Source organism: Astyanax mexicanus, chromosome 17 (genome assembly GCF_023375975.1).
Source record: "Astyanax mexicanus isolate ESR-SI-001 chromosome 17, AstMex3_surface, whole genome shotgun sequence".
In the NCBI taxonomy this organism is placed as follows: Eukaryota; Metazoa; Chordata; class Actinopteri; order Characiformes; family Acestrorhamphidae; genus Astyanax; species Astyanax mexicanus.
The window spans coordinates 39149086-39166841 of NC_064424.1; the positions used below are offsets into that span (position 1 = coordinate 39149086).

Here is a 17756-nt window from a genome sequence, read left to right on the forward strand (position 1 = left end):
TTGTTTCCGTAAGTTAATTTATTTATAGAAGTCTTTAATACAAAATTAGAACTTTACTAAAATTATTTCCATTAAATTGTTTGGATATTATGAAATAAGTAAAGTTCACTAATGTTATTTACGAAAAAAGTGATTTTAACTTTTACAGTGTAGCATAATTTTACATTTATTTTCATTAATGTGTCAAATAATAGCATTGTCAGTATAGTATTTTTTTTGCGGTGTAAAGGTTACACACACATCCTACTTTCCTTATTTTTACAGGAAGCACAGGAGGCCAATAGAGGACCAATTGATCAGTCCAGTCCAGCTGGGAGGCTCACTTACTGTCAACCTCCGGCCCTGTCACAATCCCAAGTCCTAAACTGCCACAGTGTCACCACTACGCCAGTCCAACTGCCATCTCTCCATGTGCTGCTGATGACAGTACAGACACACAGATGCACAGCCCTGAGGGGCCATCAGCACTTACACACACCGGGAGAGCAGCACAGCATCCAGCCAGCCGCCACAAGACAGGTCACCTTCCAAAATAACAGCCAACAGAGTTCTCTTAATGAAGCTATACACTATGTCTAAACATGCTAAAGAAATGTAATTACATATGATATATATATACCCCTATATCATGAGTGGTGTTTCCACAAACATTTATAAGCTAAAATATTATTATTACATACGCACATCCTTTTGATATACAGTATGTGTATATAAGTATATAAGTTTATAACAAATGTCTATATATGCAAATATTTTAAATACCTATAGGATTTAATTTCATATGGTATTATATGCTAAATTCATATATATTAGACATATTTGTTAAATTCTCTCTGAAGCGTTGTGCTGCAGTTATTGTTGTATTTATTGTTCTAATGTTGTTGAGTTACTGACTCTTACTAACTGGTAATTACAGTTTGATGTGTGTAATGAGTTTGTTTTTGTTAAAGAGTCACTAAACATTATATTTTTTCATTAATAGGTGAAATGGGTTCCTTTGATGTAAGAAAACATACTAGTCCTGCTGAACATTTTTATAAGCATGTCCTAACCTTACAAAATTGCTTTTATTGCAGTAATTTCCACCTCTGCAGCGCCCTCTCAGGTTCAACTGTGCTATAGGAGAGGATTACGGTGGCCGAGAAAGCCCAGCGCAGTGCAAATTGAAAAGCGCTGCAAAAGCACAAAACACATCCATCAAAATTACAACACAGGCGCAGCAAATAGAAAAACGCGCTGCAAAAAGAAAAACGCGCTGCAAATACAACCACAACACAACGGAAGGGAGTCACAACACAACGGAATTTTCCCGGGGGACCTTAAAAGATGCTGTACCAGCTGTATACAAAGGACAATAAGTGGCAAACAAGCTTCTGAAAAGTAAGTTATGTTTATTACCTGTGATTACCACGGTTGTGTGCATATTATTAAAAGTTCTGCTTCACAAAACGCCTTGTTTGCCACTAATTGTCCTTTGTACACATAGTGAAGTCCGAGACGTTACTGAAGACGCAGCTTAGCTGTTACAGCATCTTTTAAGGTCCCCTGGGAAAATTCCGTTGTGTTGTGACTCATTTCCGTTGTGTTGTGGTTGTATTTGCAGCGCGTTTTTCTATTTGCAGCGCGTTTTTCTATTTGCTGCGCCTGTGTTGTAATTTTGATGGATGTGTTTTGTGCTTTTGCAGCGCTTTTCAATTTGCACTGCGTTGGGCTTTCTCAGCCACCGTAGAGGATGATGTTACTGTGTACATCCATACCTGGACAAGTAACAGTTAATCAATAACACTTCCCCCTACTGAAGTCCATCCATCTGCATCTCACTGCTATCAGAGGCACACAGTTAGCATTAGCTAACACTAGCTAACACTAGCTAAATAGCTTAGCTAAACTTTGTCAGTTAGCTAGCTAGACAGAGAGGTGGATTTACTGTTTACTCTTTCACTTTTTTTAAATTAATTTGCAAGCTAGCCTGAACAGTCTGCAGTTAAACTGTAACAATACCTGTTACAGTCTACAGTTACAGTTAGCGTCTGCAGTGTCTCTGCAGTAAACCCAGGATCACTGCACTGGTAATGTAGTATATGACCCAGCCTGACCCTTAAACACAATATAGTACAATACAGACTTACATCTCTGTCCTGAATTTAAACTGGTAGTGCTTAAATCCAGTGTATGATGCTGGAAATGCTAGTGAACGCCAAATAAGTCCAGCTAGTTTAGGTGTAACTAGTTCAGGCTACAGCCAGGGGCGGATTTGGAAGTTCTGGGGCCCTAAGCAATTGTTTTTTCTGGGGGTCCTGATAAAATGGATTCTTTTGTTTAGCAAAATGCAATATTCAGGGTTCATACACCTTTTACAATGTACAATTCAAGCACTTTTCAAGCATTTTCAAGGCCTATTTTACAATTTTTTTCAGCACCTTTCAGCTGTGGCAAATTAATAATAACGGTGATATCTCAAAACTACGATTCAGTGTAAATCAATATATCACAAAACTATTCTCCACACTTCACAGTGACTATGCTACTGAGAAAAAAAATACTTCTAAGTAAGTAAATAGCAGGAATTATGGATTAATTGTTGTCAGTTTCACACAATTTAAATACCAATGTTCTTCACCGCATGTTTACCCTATTCATTTCATTGAGCAGTTAATGGATGTCAAATTCACTCAAAATTATTGATGTGCTTCTTGTCACACTGCAAGAGATGGTATTATGTTTATGTGAACACAACCAGAATTGTGTTTGGTAACAGCAGAAAGAGATTCAATTAAAGCAAAATAAGTTTTATGATTCTAAATGTATCACCTATCTGTAGAGTATCCAACTTGATTAGGTCAATAATGAAACTAAAACTACGGCAGGCAAACAACCCCGGAGATCGGCACGTTCCACATCACTGACACCATGCAAACAGCTACGGAGATCAGCTCGTGAGAAAAAATTGGTGAGCTTTGTCAAGCTTTCTGTGCTGGACTTCTTTTCCTTAATTTTCTTTCTTTTTTAGACCGTTTCATGGTTGTGCCGAAGTTACCTTAGTCTACCTCGCCTAGCTTAGCTTGCATGTACGGTGTCAAACAAAAAAGCAATAATGTTTCATTTTTTTTATTATTTTTTTTTTGCCAACCTTTTGGACAGCAGGGGGGCCCCCTGATACCGGGGGGCCCAAGCAATTGCGTGGTGGTAAAATCCGCCCTGGCTACAGCGGTTGAGTTAGTGTTTTTGTATGGACTAACAGCACTCCTCGGCTTACTCTCAGCTTGTTAATCTCAAAATGGATGAAACAAGACCAGAATTAAATAAATTACTATTGTTCCTCCGTACTATTCTGACCCTCACCAGGTCGCCGCAGTTTGAGCCAGCAGACCAGACTCTTTTTTTGGTAAAGCTGCCTGATCAGAAACCTGTAAGCTGTATCCCACAGAAGCTCAGCCAACTCAGCTCGCCCTCCTGCCTGCCCCTAAACCCATTCATCACCCAGTGCCCCTCCTAATCTACCCCTGCCATTTTTTAAAGATCATTTTTCAAATTTGACCTGAGGGTATAGTCTAAATCAGAGAGTTTAGTAAACTTTTAAAGCAGCATCAAGCAGTTTATAGTGCAGTAGCTCACCATTTAATCCCCCCACCTAGTGATTTTAAACTCTTTAAGAATGAAATAAAACACTAATAGATTCTTTTCTTTATGAAAATGTTTCTCCGAGTGAATCTCTGTTTTTAAGTGCCACTATGTACGGCCTCAAAACAACTTTCAAATGACCTGAAAACAAAGATTGTTCAACATCATGGTTTAGGGGAAGGATACAAAAAGCTTATCTTATCCTAACCTAGAAATGAACATTCATAAGAATTACATTACATTATAAATTTGGTGTAGCTATTCCCACTAACACCATAGTACTATTCAATTTCCTCTGCTTAACACATAATCACCAAGTAAACGGACATTATTCATAAACAGACGCCATGTTGAACACCTCTGTTGGCTGGTTGCAGTATTATGTGCAGCTCTGCCCATTCGTTTCAATGACAGCTCCGCTCATTTTCCATCACATTTTAGCACAGAAAGACTTTCCATAGTTGGTAGGCTTTATGTAAAAAAGTTTTTTTGGTTATTATGCCCCCACTATAAATTGTGGAGAGTTGAAATTTCAGAGATGAACAGTTGAGAGTTCATTTTTACTCTCAGTGTATTTGTAACTCATTGGGATTTAAATGAGGTTCAGTTTTTAGTTAAGTTATTTGAAAGAGTTTAATATTTCAGCGTTAACCCAAAATAAACAAATATACTGCCCCACTTTACAGAGATTAAATTAAAGTCCAAGTGCAGTGTGCAGTCTTGCTCACAAAAGCTATCTTCCCTTGGGTATTCAGTTATAACTTATAGAATGGTTGTTTTTTAGGCTATAAGAGCAAGTTATTGTTTTCTGCACTGTAAAGTGTGACAAAGTACTAGCAATGCACTGAGAACTACAATGCAGTTACACTGTGCCAGATTCAATTTAGCATGCAAATTGAAAATACACTGGCAAAGAGGAACCAGGGGTGTTTTATCCAGTATAAAGCACTACTGTTAGCCATATTGGTTCACTAATCTTCTAACATTAAATAAATTTTCTGTTCTATTCATGTTTAATCTTTTTCAGTGATAGCTTAACAATTTAAGGAGTTAAACGAACATTACTGTGAGTAAAATGGAACTAAGGCACTATTTTGAAAGTGTTGATTTAACACCAAAGAGTGTACAGCTATATAAACCCTAGAAAAATAAACTTTGTGGGAGTTAATTCAACACTTGATTTTTGCTGTGTACTTTCTTTAAGGAGGACACAACCATGTTTAAGGTTCACTGTTTGACTTGACCTCTCATTATTCCACTATGCTGAGTTAAAAGCAGTTTCTCATCCTAGGGCACCTTTAAACACTATTGAGTGTGCTTTGGACAGAAAACTATGTGATAAAAAATTATTGGGAATAATGTCACAATTCACAGAATTTAACACTGACTTGTGATGTCAGCACTTAAACATTCCAGGGAAAGTGAAAGGTTTTTAGTGTGGAAAAATATGGCATTCGTGCTACAGAAGACACTACTTTTCTATTGATTTTGTAAAACAGTGATAAAAACCAGCCCTATCAAGTACTAAACATTACATACACCCCTGAAATTCTTCCAGAATTGCAATTGTAATTACACATAGTTTGTTATACACGTGTTTATTTCCTTTGTATGTATTGGATAAAACACAAAAACAGAAGAAAAGACAAAACCTATATAATTTCACACAAAACTGGGTCAGACACAGTTTGGCCCCCTCAACATAATCATCAGCAAGCTTCTTAAACCTCTCACTGGAATTTTGAACCACTCTTCTTTTGCAAACCAGGTCTCATATTTAAGTCCAGTACTTTGTTTCCACCCATCCCTTGGTGTTTTTAAGTTTGAAGTTTGTTTGGGGTCACTGTTCTGCTGGAAATGATGCAAACCCAGCTTTGTGTCACTGGGCTTTACACTGCAACCCTTTGGTAATTGACAGATTTCATGAAGCCTTGCACACAGAAAACACAATCTACTCACCCAGAGAGAGCATGGTCAATCAACGGCAAGCTGCATGAGGGGGATTCAAACCAGCAACCTCCTGATCATAGTAGCAGCACCGTAGTCCAACTGTGTTCTTTTCTTTGTAGGCCTCATTCCATTTTCATTGTAATTCAATAGAATGTGCTTTACCAAAAAGCTCTATCTTGGCCTCAACTGTTTTCAAGACATTATCTCAGAAGAATTTTGGCTTACTTGCATACATTTTGGCAAACTGCATTCTAGCTTGTTTATGTCTCTGTGCAGCAGTGGGGTTCTCCTGGGTCTCCTGCCATAGTGTTTCACTTTATTTAAATATCAACCAATAGTTCTCAATGATTTCAGGGTTTTACAAAATTCAGAATGACCCACTGCTGACCCAATCAGAAAGCAGAATTGCCATTAAATTCAAATCCCAGGTTTTTTATTATATGGACCACAAATTAACACTAAAGCATACTGTGTAAATCAAATATTTAAATAGTAATAGCTTTCAAACTGTGGAAAAGAGACAGCACTTAATTCCCAAAATAGCTTGCTTTATCCAAGTCCTCAAAATGATTGTCCAAACATTTAGGCAAACATTTAATTCTTTGAATTGAATTAAGTTCTAAAATTCTGAATTTTGTACATTCCTGGCTTACACTGATGTACCCCACCCCACCCCCCCTATTTTTACGCCTTGCATGTGTCCTTAAAATAGAGTTGGACTTTTGGAATATATTAATGCTGATGGGCGTGGTGGTGTAACATGGAAGAGGCAGGATGTAAGCGCAAGTCAGGTTTATTCTCCATATTTACAAAATAAACTAACAAAACACTAAGGAAGAACTATAAAGAAAAAGGTTACTGAAACAAACACTATACACCAGAAGGTAAACTAAAAGACTGAAACAAACAGGCCAAAATAACAAAGAAACTAACTACATAAATCAAACCTGGAAAACTGAAGACAAAAACACAACAGGTCTGAGGCTAAACAAAACATTAAAACATGATCTGGAAAGATTAACAGGACACAGTCAAACAAAAAGCGTGACAGGGAACAATGGATCACATGAGGTATTTATACACAGGCACACACTAGGGACACCTGTGGAAGTAATGAGGGGCGGAGTTACAAATGAGACACAAGGTGACAACACTAATGGCTTGGGCAGGGCTAGGGCGGGGCTAGGGCGGAGACAGAACAATAACAAAACAATGCTATGTGCTCAAAAAAGCACATGGCTGGAAACACAAGACAGGAAAACAGGGCAGGAGCACAGAAAACCAAAAGAGGGAAAAACACAGGACAGACACAGGCTAATATGTGACAGGTGGTCTGGAAATGATGTGTGTTCAGGTAAATTTCTGGCGTGTTTCTATCTTGAAAAAAGCTTTGCGCGATTGATCCTCCTTCTATACCACAGAAAAATAAAGCTCACCCAGAGCCTTCAGCAATCAACTATAAAAATAAAATATACTTAAAAATCTGCACAGTAACTATAAATTATTATTAGTTATATTTATTTCTGTCTGTTATAAGGATTTATATTTATGTTTAGTACACAGACTAACTGTAACTTAAAATATAGCAGACAGGCATTTTGCTGTTTAAGAATTTCAACAGATGCTTATTCTCACTCAAAAGCTTGAGTTTTTGAAATGGAAAATTAAAAGAGAAAAGAACTTTGACTAAAAATAAATTTATTTTATTTAACTTTGCTATTATTTAACTGAATTTTACTTTTATATCTGAAAAATAAAGCACATTGTCGGCGTCTGGTGCTGCCTGTCAATTATATAAAACTTAAAACATTTAAAATACACAGAAATATAAAGCTATATGTTAGAATTCGTTTCTTATCACCAGGGCAAATTTATTAAAATATTAAATACATTAATTCATTAATTAAAATCTCATCCAGTGCTCTTAAACGTTGCAGGCACGCAAAGTGGTGCTTGGCGCAGCGCGCGGCATTGCACAGAATAACATCTCTCTTCTAAAAAAACGTTTTAATAAATAAGGTCAGACAAGTGTAGTTAAATTCATGTTATTAAATTCACTAAAGCCAACAAATGAACTGATAATTAATCAAGAGAAATCAGGCAAAATGCGCTGTGCCTCTCTCTCTCTCTCCCTCATTCTCTCTCTCTCTCTTTCACCGCACAGAGCTGAATTCACCGCGAGGCTTTAAATATTATAAAACTCAGTTCAGTCAAATAAAAATAAGTAAGGACCTGTAAGTTAATCAAATATTGTCAAATATAAAGGATAAGTTGAGGTTTTGGTGAGCTGTTTTCATGATTTGAAACTGAAACTAACCGAAACTTTTATTATTATGCGCAGAAAGCCTGTGATTGTTTTAAATGAGTTTTAATGGATTGTTGTTTTTGTCCATTGTTCTGCATATATCTACATTTTTCCTTTGAGTGTGGTTTGGTTTGTTTAATTTTTATCCCCAGATGCTATTTTTTTCCGTTTTTTTTCAGTACTACAAGTCTTAGTCATTTTCTTTGGTCTTGTGGAGTGTTTCGTTTCTTATTTTTTTTTTATTCGTTAGATTATATTTTTGTCAACATTTTGGGTTTATTTTCGTTTGTTATTTTTCTAATAATAATAGTAATTACATCATTTATTTTCTTTTGTTAATTTTTTTATGGGGCAAGTAATGCAATGAAGTGTTTTTTTTTCCTGCTTTTTATTTTATTATTTTATTTTTAGATTTCTTTTTTAACTTTTCTTTTATTTTTAGCATTTTTAATTTAACAAATTAATCTACTTTTGAAAATTAAATGGATTTTTCTTTTAGCCGTCTAGCTCTATCTATACCGGCTCTGGTTCTACTGAACTTTCACAGAAAAAAAATATATTTATATTATATATTTTTATATGTGTATTGTGTATTTGTATTGTATATTGTATTGTGTATTTTTATATATTATGTGTGTGTGTGTGTGTACATATGTTTGCTTTGTTTTCACATTCTCAAAAAATGGAGCTCCAGGGGCGGATTTTCAGGACAGCAGGAAATAAAATATTTAAAAATAATAATAATTTATATCATAGTAATATTATATTATATTTTTATATAAAAAAAACTTTTCCTTACCCAATTTCTGTCTCCCCTTTATATAAGAAAAACACTGATAACCGCTAGAGGGAGCCCGCGAGTCAGTCCAAAATGAATGGGGTGAATAGAGCTAGACGGCTAAAAAAACAAACAAATTAAAAATCCACTTTTTCAGAATTTCCATTTATTTTTCAAAAGTAGATTAATTTGTTGTGCTAAAATAAAATAAAGGTTTAAATAAAAAAAAGCAGGAAGAAAAAAAGCATGTCCTTTACAGGCCCGTAGCCAGGGGGGATCGAAGGGTTCGTTCGACCACCCCCCGCCTGCCCCCAGAGTAGTGACGAGTAAGAAAATTTGTTAATGTTTCTCTTTACACATTTTGTTCAGACTGTTTTACACCAATCCAGTAGGTGGCGGTAATTCCCCCATTTCTGATCTTAGCTTGTGGAAAGAATAAGAATCAGGGGAAAGTTACTTGAGAAAATGGGTAAAAAAGAAGACAAGGAGCGAAAACGGAAGAAATCGGCGGTAACATTGTCCCAAAACATTGGTGACTTGTTCAAAAAAAAGGCCCAAAATTGGTAAGTTACTGAGTGCAGGGCTTCTATTTCTTTACAACTCCCCTGCGTTAAAAGTGCCGGGCTCGGCTTTGCCCAATAGTATATTGTAACGTTACATGTAACACCGGATTATTACTGTTATTATTGCGATAACTCCAAAGTCTGGATTTTAGATGATTTTTAAGAAATGTAGGTTAAGTGACAATAACATTCAGTCACTCACTTTGCAATTCTGACGATCAAGCTAGGGTGTATTTTACTCTCAACATGCCTGTTGCTCCTAAGGCCATATATGAAATACAGTATAGAGGTGTAAAAAGGGGGTTAACCTCTTAACACGCCCTGGCCCGCCGGCGGGCCAGAAAAATATCATATTTAATATCTGGCTGTGTTTATGAATACTTATAGGTTCAATATAGACACCCAATATGCCATTTTAAATCTTTTCAGTTATCTAGCCTATTTAGCCGTATCTCCTTTCAGAAAATAAACATTTAGGGCGAAATATGCCTAGTTTATGAAAGTTATGAAATTATCTTCATGCTTTAGATTCCATTTGTGTTTTTATTCGAACTCTTCTGAGCTCGTGAGTGGCAGCAGCAGCGGCGACTCTTCGACGGAAGGACACTCTACAACTCTTAAACACCATTTTACTGTTTTATATTCACTGTTTTAATATCTGTATTATCTTTTAATTACTGTATAATTGTATTATCCTTACTGTTTTTCACTTTTTGCTAATTAATTGTATTTTTGTTTTTCATTTTACTGTAGCCGCTGAGGGAGCTCACCCCCATACCGATCAGGTATGGATCCCCAGTGGAGGAGCAGAACTCTTCCAACAGTGGTGAGTAAACTGGAAACTTCTCACATTTTACACCAAATTCACCCTCAGTAACACTCCCCCAGAGCAAGGAGTTTAAATCAGGGCTTTGTTTTGTTTTTCAGGTGCAGTCAGGAGACTTTTCTTTCAGGACTGGTCCTGTGTCTGTGGTGAGTCTCTATCACTAACTGTTACACCTGCAGCTACTAACTCTCAGACCCGCTCAGAGCGCTTATTATAAAACCTCAGATTTACTGATATAACGTTATACACAACATTTAACTAAACCAGCTTTAGACTGGGTTTTTTGAGTCAACGCTCATTTCTGAAGAGGGTTCTCTTGAGTATCCACTGTGCACTGTGTGCAATTTACTAACCTAGTTTAGCTAAGATCTGGTTAGATAGCCAGCATATATTGTAAAGGAGCTAGTGAAAATATTTAACACTTATTTGTTTTGTGTATTTTCCTGTTCTTTTTGGATTTAGATTTGAAGGGAAGGAAATTACTCTTAAAAATATGTGCATATGTTTTTGATGACCCTTTATTTGATCACAAGGAGAGATTAATAAAAATGTGGTTTTAGTTTTAGGTAAATATTATATAGACAATATGAAATTTGGTAATATTAATAAAAAATCGAGGCAGTGATGAGCTTACTGACATACGATTGTCTGCAGTGGCAGGGTGAAGAGCCAGCCGCCTGGGAGGAGCCCCCGCCGTGTCAGCCCGGGTCTCTCGAGATGAAGCGGAGGGCCCACATTAAAATGCTGAGAAAAGCACAATAAACAATTAAAGTGTAATCAAGTATCACTGTCATACATCTCTGTTTTAGCAACATCATTAATACGTACAGCTCTGCTTTCACTGAATCTCTATTAACATGAAATTGTATTGTTAACAGTGGATAGAAGGTCAGCTGGAGGGACTCCTGCCCACCTCCCACCCAGAGTCTCCATTGCTTTCAACCACACCTGCAAGGTATCACAGCCTCCTTACCTGCCCCTGTACCAACCTGACACCTCCCATTCCCTCTTTCTGATTCTGATTTACCCTGACCGCTCCCATTTACTCTTTCAGGTATGGCTGCAAGACTCTGGTGGCGATTGCGGAGGCAGAACCCTGGAACAGGCTGGACACTACTGGTACAGTTGCACAGGTAAGAGTTTCTGGTTTATTCTGTATCCTCTCTACCATCTTCCAACGATTGGAGATTTAAAGTTTTTAGCACACACATACAGAATTCCCTTACACACACATACACACTATACACTTAAGTATTCAGCTTTCTGCTTCTCGCTATCTGTCTCGCTATCCCTTTACTACTGTAATACTGTTAACTTCCCTCATAAGCAATTATCTTTATCTGTTTTTGGACAGTGTGAGGAAGCCCGGATCCCGTCCCTCACCACCACCTACCCCCCGGAGACTTTCAGCCAGTAAGACACTGCACTTTCACCCACCATCAACACTCAAATAGTCTCTTAAACACCTCACCACCAACAGTAGGACCTCTGTTTTTTCTCATTTCAGGTCAGATGGCCCGATGCTGGTGGCAGAGGCGGATCCCTCTTACAGGCTCGACACCACTGGACCAGTGCCTAGGATTATCCCAGGTCCAGCTCCACAGGTAAGAGTTTGCAATTAGTTCTATATCCTCTCTATCTCTCTACTATCTTCAAACGATTGAATATCTAAAGCAGGGATGGGCAACTTCCATGATGGAGAGGGCCACATTTTTTTCAGCATGACCATTGGAGGGCCACATGACCTCGCACTTCAAATAATTGAATATGAAAAATGCTACAAATGATTTTCAATAAGAACAAATTTTATATGAATTTATATCTGTATGTTTACAGCACCAACATTTATCAACAACTATTTTCTGCATATTAATGCATTTTAATACGGCAAAAGACAAACCGTTTGCTTAAAAAAAGTGCAAAAAGGAAGTCCTTCATATCAAAGAACAAAAAGTTTGCTTAAAAAACTGATTGCAAATACAGTAGTTCCTCTGTGTAAAATAAGTTCATTATAACAAGTCCTTCATAAGCAACAAGGACAAAACATTTGCTTATAAAAGTGCAAAAGGCATTTGAACTCATTTATAACAAAGAACAAAAAAGATTTAAAAGCTGATTGCAAATAGCTCATTCAATAATAGCAGAAAACTAGCCCACAGAGGCCCAACATTTATTGAAGCTAATGAGAGAGCTGTGGTTTGGTTGTTTGGCAGCGCCCTCTAGTGGTCAAAAGTAGAATTACGTTTTTTTTTTTGTTTTTTTTTTTTGAATTATGAAATTATGAAATTGTTTTTGATCTATTCGCCAGTTGCCCATCCCTGATCTAAAGGTTTTAGGAAACCCATTCAGTTTTTCACCTCTTCCCCTTCTTCTAGGCTGTGGCTGACTTGGAGGACGACATTGGAGAGGAGGATTTCCTGGAGCAACCTCCTATAACACAGGTCAGTCTGTAATTGTCTTATATTGTTACGTCCTTCTGCTTAGGAATGCAATTTTCCCACTGTTGGATTCATAAGCAATTATCTTATCTTATCTTGTTTTATCTATTTTTGGACAGTGGGAGGAAGCAGAGGTAGCGTCCCTTACCACCACCTTCCAGCCAGTAAGTCACTGCACTATCGCCCTTCATTAACACGCACATTATTTCTCAACACCTCGCCACCAACATTAAGACCTCAATTTTCTCTCGTTTCAGGTCAGGTATCGATGTCCTGGTGCTGGATGCAGAGGCGGATCCTGAGTCTGAGCCAGTGCCAGTTGCACAGGTAAGAGTTGGGAATTAATCTTGCTGTCAGCTATAGAAGAAGTTCCTGCAGTATCAGCTTGTTTAGATATTTTCCATGTCTGACCCATTACTGTATCTCATTGAGTAATAATACATTTTATTTAGTGATATAACAATACAGCAATTCTTAAGAAGAGGTTTTAAACACCATTTTATTCTGTTTCACTTTTTTTATGTATTAAACTTTAACAATTTTTTGCAGTTAAATTATTAGTAAGGTGTTTTTTATTTCACTTTGTCTTCAAACAGTTATAGGTCTACAGTTCTTTGGCAAACCCCTCTATTTTTTTGACTCTGTCTCTTATAGGCTGAGGGGGATCTGGAGAGCAGCGTGGAGGTCATGGTGGAGAGCATAGAAACAGCTCCCAAAAACGAGGTCAGAGTTTAGTTTTACCTAAAGCAGCAAACAAAACCAGTTCACTCTTTAAAAAAACAGGGGTCTTAAAGTCAAATGTTCAGCACAAAACCATAAAACACGTGTATATTTGTAAGTACAACAAGACATTAGAAAGACATTTTTTAATATTGTAGGCGTATTAACGGGATATTATAGCAACTCTATTGTATGTCTTGTATGTCTACTGTTCTATTGCATGTGTATGGGATGTATATCAGAGGGTTTTACACCAGGTCTTATTTTATTCTGTATTGATGTTTCCCTGCAGAGAGGATGGCTACAGCGCTGCCTGAGACTCTGGAGGAGCACAGCCTCTACCTTACTTTCCTGCTGTCCTTACAGGGTAAATAGATATAACAAAAAATTGAGAGGATAGATAGATAAATGGACAGATCAATATAAAGGGGGAGGACAGATCAATAGAAAGGGGGAGGGCAGATCAACAGAAAGGGGGAGGGCAGATCAGGCTGCCATTGTAAATAGAAAGTTGTTCTTAATGATTTGCCTGGTAAAATAAAGGTTTAAATAAAAAATAAAAGAAAATAGAAAGGGGGAGGACAGATCATCAAATCAATAGAAAGGGGGGACAGATTAATAGAAAGGGGGAGGACATCAATAGAAAGGGGGAGGAGAGATCAATTAAAAGGGGGAGGGCAGATCAATAGATCAATAAAAAGGGGAGGGCAGATAAATAGAAGGGGGGCAGATCAATAAATCAATAGAAAGGGGGAGGGCAGATCAATAAATCAAATCAATAGAAAGGGGGAGGCAGATCAATAGAAAGGGGGAGGACTGATCAATAGAAAGGTGGAGGGCAGATCTATAGATCAATAGAAAGGGGAGGACAGATCAATAGAAAGGTGGAGGGCAGATCTATAGATCAATAGAAAGGGGAGGACAGATCAATAGAAAGGTGGAGGGCAGATCTATAGATCAATAGAAAGGGGGAGGACTGATCAATAGAAAGGTGGAGGGCAGATCTATAGATCAATAGAAAGGGGAGGACAGATCAATAGAAAGGTGGAGGGCAGATCTATAGATCAATAGAAAGGGGAGGACAGATCAATAGAAAGGTGGAGGGCAGATCTATAGATCAATAGAAAGGGGGAGGACTGATCAATAGAAAGGTGGAGGGCAGATCTATAGATCAATAGAAAGGGGAGGACAGATCAATAGAAAGGGGAAGGGCAGATCAATAGAAACGGGGGGGAGGGCAGATCAATAGAAAGGGGAAGAGCAGATCAATAAATCAATAGAAAGGGGGTGGAAAGATCAATAGAAAGGGGGATGGCAGATCAATAAATCAATAGAAAGGGGGAGGAAAGATCAATAGAGAGGGGGATGGTAGATAGGTAGATAGAGAAGGGGAGGGCAGATGGGTAAATAGAAAGTAGGAGGGTAGATGGGTATATAGAGAGGGGGAGGGCAGATGGGTAGATAGAGAGAGAGGGGCAGGGCAGATAGGTAGGGGGAGGATAGATACATAGAAAGAGGGAGGTTAGATTAAAATAGGGGTAGATAGAGAGGGGGAGGGCAGATAGGTACACAGAGAGGGGGGGCAGATAGGTAGATAGCAATGTTGCGGATAGATAAATAGAAAGAGGGAGGATAGATTGAAAGAGGGGTAGATATGTAGATAGGGGTGAGGGCAGATTGGTAAATAGAAAGGGGGAGGGCATATAGGTAGATGGAAAGGGGAGGGTAGATAGGTAGAGAGGGGAGGATAGATAAATAGAAAGAAGCAGGATAGATTGAAAGAGGGGTAGATAGGTAGATAGAGAGGGGGAGGGCAGATAGGTAGATAGAGAGGGGGAGGGCAGATAGGTAGATAGAAAGGGGGAGGGCAGATAGGTACACTCTAAAAAACAGAGGTACGATATGAGTAACTCAGAGGTAAACTCTTCATAATTGTACCCTCAATGGTACAATATTGGTCTTTACAGGGTCAGATTTGTTCCCTTTGAAGTACAAGGTCATTCCTAACAGCAATAAGTACATATTTGTACCATTTAACCAGCCAAAAGATATGAAAAAGTTTGGGCACCCCTATTAATCTTAATCATTTTTAGTTCTAAATATTTGGGTGTTTACAACAGCCATTTCAGTTTGATATATCTAATAACTGATGGACACAGTAATATTTCAGGATTGAAATGAGGTTTATTGTACTAACAGAAAATGTGCAATATGCATTAAACCAAAATTTGACCGGTGCAAAAGTATGGGCACCCTTATCATTTTATTGATTTGAATACTACTAACTACTTTTTACTGACTTACTGAAGCACAAAATTGGTTTGGTAACCTCATTGAGCTTAGGCCAGGTTTAGCTTGAGCTAGCCAGGTTTATCCAATCATGAGAAAAGGTATTTAAGGTGGTCAATTGCAAGTTGTTCTCCTATTTGAATCTCCTCTGAAGAGTGGCATCATGGGCTCACTCTTTCTACGGCTCTGGCCCTGGATAACCCCTCCTCTCTCCGGTGAACTTGAGCTTCTGGCTGCTGTGCCTGTAGGTTTACATGGTTTGGCGTGATGAGTTGAGGCACAATTGTGACGATTTGCGTGCTCTAATCAATTCAGTGATTGCTGTGTGCAGTGTTGTGTCAGTTCACAGCTTTTCTGAACTAGTTCAAGTTCAGTTCATACATGCTCAAAGTGAACAGTTCACGTTCAAAGTTCACAATTTTAATTCTGAACTAGTTCAAAGTTCAGTTCATTTTACTTTTTTTTGTGAGATATTCAAATAAATACTTTTTTCACACTAAAAGCTAAAAATCACTATACGTTCTTTGAAACTGCTCATTGTAGACATTTGCTCAATTGCTGCAATTGTGGGTTTCTTACCAGGTGATGAAAATGTTCATAAGGAGAATCGGTGTCTGTCTCCGTGCATCACTGCCACTAGCATTTTTTTTAATTGCAGCGCTTTCTCGCTTTCTCTCTCTCTCTCTCTCTCTCTCTCTTTTTGTGGTCCTGCTTCTTTCTCTTTTGGTAAAGCTGTTTGATCCAGCTGTTATATTAATACCATTTTAACGGTCATTAGATTGTTGTTTTTGTCAATTCTTTTGTTTTGTTTATATATACATATTTCCTTTGAGTGTGGCTTGGTTTGTTTAATTTCATCCCCAGACGCGTTTTTCCGTTTTTTCACCCGTTTTTTTTTCAGTATTATAAGTTTTAGTCATTTTCTTTGGTTGTGTGGCGAATAATAAAAGTAACGCAATAGTTACTTTTACTGGTAACGAGTTACTTTTATAGTGGAGTAACTCTGTTAGTAACTCAGTTACTTTTTTGGAGAAGTAACGAGTAACTTTTACTAATGACTTTTTCAAAGTAACGTGCCCAACACTGACCTTGTGCCTGCAGGACAGCTTGAGTTTCCCTGGAACTTGACTGGAGCTGCTTATTCACCATCTGGACTATCCTGCACTGGAACCTTCCATCAAGTTTTCTGCTCAAGTTCAGGGAGGTTAACTACAGTGCTATGGGTTGGAAACTTCTTGATTATGTGGTGCAATGTGGGAAAGGAGCATCAAGATCTTTAAAGATGGACTTGTAACTGTAAGATTGTTGATAATTCTCCATAAATAAAGTCCTTGAACAGTTATTTGCCCCTCTTTCTGTTTCTATGCTTAATGTGAAATAAACACACAATACAATGATTTAACTTCGCTCTTTTTTATCTGGTTTCAGGTGTGATTTTTATGTTGCCTACACCTGTTACCTACCACATATGAATTTAAACGAACATCATTTGTTATTTACAGACAATTTTGAAAGTGTGCCAATAATTTGGTACAGGCCATTTTTAAGTTTTGCGTAAAGCTATATACATTTGTATAAATGTGTATAACAAAATGTGAAATTGCAATAATTGTCTGGGAGAAACTTTAACAGTGCCAACACTTTCAGTCATGACTGCATATAAAGTTTCTGAATACAAAAACAAACCAATCAAATGGAAACAAATGGAACTGTGCACTCAGACCATTTTACAGGTATTGATCCACTGTAGTTTTCTTACCTCATAGTCACATTCAGTGTGGAGAAAGCACACATCTAAAGACATTACAACCAGCCCCACTTACATATAATCATAATGAAATATTCATTGTGGCCATAGCAGCCACACATTTCATTAGATGAGTGGCCTGCCTTTCAGCATCTGAGAGAGTAAATCTGAACTATAGCAGTGTGCATAAGCAGTTCTGTTGAGCCTAAGTAGCAGCGTGAGCAGCAGACAGTGATTGAAGCCTGTATAGTTTCCATTAGGCAGCTCACCCACTGACTTTCAGCACAACCCAGACATTCATCTCCATAATTAGCGCTGGGCTCACGCGGCTCCTGGCTTATGTTATTATGGCAGGTCAGGCAAACAGGGGTCCTCCATCTTCCTGTACACAGAATAAGGCCTGTGCTGGAAGGAAGTCTTTCACATATTGCAGCATCCACAGAATTATTCTTAATAAAAATGAGACACACATCACAACCCCAAAGGCTTTCATTTAAGGAATGATGCCAGGAATAAAAT

At 37.8% G+C, this 17756-nt stretch overlaps 2 long non-coding RNA genes across 2 annotated transcripts; both read left to right on the forward strand.

Annotated features, from left to right (window-relative positions):
- Positions 1-9303: 9303 nt before the first annotated feature.
- On the forward strand, positions 9304-11462 carry LOC125782510 (uncharacterized). Its single transcript, XR_007425218.1, has 6 exons — positions 9304-10043; positions 10145-10189; positions 10698-10816; positions 10922-10998; positions 11098-11176; positions 11398-11462. It is a non-coding gene; the product is annotated as an uncharacterized LOC125782510 (long non-coding RNA).
- Positions 11463-12778: 1316 nt separating this feature from the next.
- Positions 12779-16832, forward strand: LOC125782509 (uncharacterized). The gene is made up of 4 exons (XR_007425217.1): positions 12779-12808; positions 13136-13204; positions 13494-13568; positions 16592-16832. It is a non-coding gene; the product is annotated as an uncharacterized LOC125782509 (long non-coding RNA).
- Positions 16833-17756: the final 924 nt, after the last annotated feature.